Here is a 2,712-nt window from a genome sequence, read left to right on the forward strand (position 1 = left end):
AATCATGTATCTATATGTGAAACATTATACTTGGTTTGTATGATATCAAGCAGTCAGATACAAACATTATCTTTTGTAGCCGGCTATTAATAAATTCAGAAATAATTCTGTAACAAGAGGACCTGTTAATATGTGGAATGTCAGGTTATGAGATTAAAGCTATCTAGCTAATACTCTATCTGTAATTATAAAGTCCTTGCTTGCACAGTCAACTTTAGCATAGCTGCTCAATGTAATAGATTCTATCTGCTTGAAATCTCTCAATATCAATATATAGCATAGGTATGTGAATAATACCTCTGAGAGTCATGTATCTAAATATGAAACATTGTACTTGGTTTGTATAATATCAAGCAGTTAGATACAAACAATATTTTTTGCAGCCGGCTATTAATAAATTCAGAAACAATGCTGTAACAAGAGGACCTGTTAATATGTTGGATGTCAGAAAGCGAGATTAAAGCTAATAAGCTAATACTCAATCTGTAATTATAAAGTCCTTGCTTACACAGTTAACTTTAGCACAGCTATTCAGTGTAATAGATGCTTAAGCCCCTTCTATAGCGGGGGCTAGATTAATGTTCAACAGACTTGTTTCACTAACATATCACAACGTCTGATCTCAGAATATAACATACATTTACAAGCTTTTAGCAATCAACAGATATAGAGAGTAAGCGGTTAAAAAATGAGAGTATGAACTCTCTGAAGCCAGACCCCTGACACGTGTTTCGCTCATGCTTCCTCAGAGGGGTTACACGCCAGCTGTTTGGTAAATCTATTTACTGGTTCATAAGTCCCACCTTGTGTGTGGGATTGGATGATCATGAGGAATTATCTTGATTCTGATTGGTAGAATTGCATGTCAATCAAGTTTAGGCATCCAATGGGGATACATTTTTCATTTGAAGCCTTATGCTATACTCTATTACATGTTGCTATAATATATGTTACTTTGCAAACTTATGCATGGGGGTTACAATGATATATGTTACTTTATCAGGAAGTTCTTTATGTTACTGCTGAAGAATAAGTTCTAAATTTTCTTATTGTACATACTTTCACTTGTTGTGTGTATTTTGTATTATACCACAGAGCTATTGTTTGGTAATAGGACCATATGCAGGGTTTTCAATCTGTTTATTACAGGTTGGTATTTGTAATAAAGGTATTGAATACATCAGTAGCATGACAATAATGACAGATGTTTTAAAGACAGAAGCAAGATTACACAGAACACTGTGTATACCATTTCTGACATATTTTAATAGAGTATCATAGGGGTATGGTGTCTAATAAAGTTAGTATTTCTCTAGGGTTAAGTGGGTTGTTTATACATTTCTAGGGCAATAGATACCAGTGCTATTTTGAAGAGGAAAGTAGTTTAATTTAGTTCACATTAGTATGTGTATATTTTAAGGGTGCAGGAATAAATGTTTCCAAATATTATGTGAAAGTCAGTTTCTATGAATGTGTTACTTAAAAGTGTGTTATATGAAAAGAGTAGTTGTGTGCACATATAGTTGAAGAGGTAGGTCACATAAATAAAAATGTAATAATAAAGTGAAGTGGATGTAAAGTATATAAAAAACTTAGTGATGGAGTGTCCCAAATGAGTTGCCTTATTAAATATTGTGTATTATTGCTTACTAAGTGTGCATACTTGCATAGTAAAGTGTTAAGTAATTAACATAAATAATTATAGACTAAGTGAAAAGTGCCTAGGAATAGGATGAAGGACTTAATCAAACACTATCAAGTAAGTAGTAATGAGCTGCGGTCAATGTGCAGAATTAAATATATTTGGTTGTGATGTAATATAATTATAGGTATACAAAGTAATTGTTATATTCATTGAGTCCTTTAGGTTGTATGGAGTCTAATAGATATATCCATCTACATTCTGACTTTAAAAGTGCTCCTTCCAGATTTCCTTCTCTTATGCCCAGAGAGATTTTCTGTATCACAGCATATGTCAAGTCAGTGATTCCACTTTTGTGAATTTTTAGAAAATGTGGCACTGATGTGATAGTTTTACCTTTGGATACATCCTTATTCTTACCCTGGCTTTGCGGGTTGTCATGCCTACGTAAACTTTCTTGCATGAACAAAAAAGAACATAGATCACTCCTGTCGACCAACATGTATAGTCATTTGGTGTTATCTTTAGGATATGAATGTAGTGGCTTTGAACCAACTGATCTTTTAGATTTCTGGGTCTTTTGTACCCTTTGGTTATTGTATGCCCTATCATAGGTGCAAGTGTGGTATCATTTTGTAGTATGTGCCAATTTGTATTCATAATCCCAATTACCTGTTGCATTTGGGGATTGTATGTGGTAATTAATCTTGGACATATTTCTTCTTGATTTTTGGCTTTAGGTTTTGATAAGTTGTTTCTATCTTCTTTTAAAGCTGCCATTCTGGCTGATTTCACTGATCGTTTACTATATCCTCTTTGGATTAGTCTTTCCATCATTTCAGTGCTTTCTTGTAAATATGTTTGTACATTGGAGCAATTTTTTTTGCAGTCTTATGAATTCCCCTTGGGGTATTGCTTTGAGTGTACTTGGAGGGTGGGCACTGGTATGGTGCACTAGGGTATTTGTAGATATTTCTTTTCGATACATTTGTGTATCTATGCTGCCATCTTAATTTTTCTGATGTTAAGATCTAAAAAAAATCCACTGTACTTAAATCTGCTTGGTAAGT

This window comes from Bombina bombina, chromosome 7, assembly GCF_027579735.1.
Source record: "Bombina bombina isolate aBomBom1 chromosome 7, aBomBom1.pri, whole genome shotgun sequence".
Classification (NCBI taxonomy): domain Eukaryota; kingdom Metazoa; phylum Chordata; class Amphibia; order Anura; family Bombinatoridae; genus Bombina; species Bombina bombina.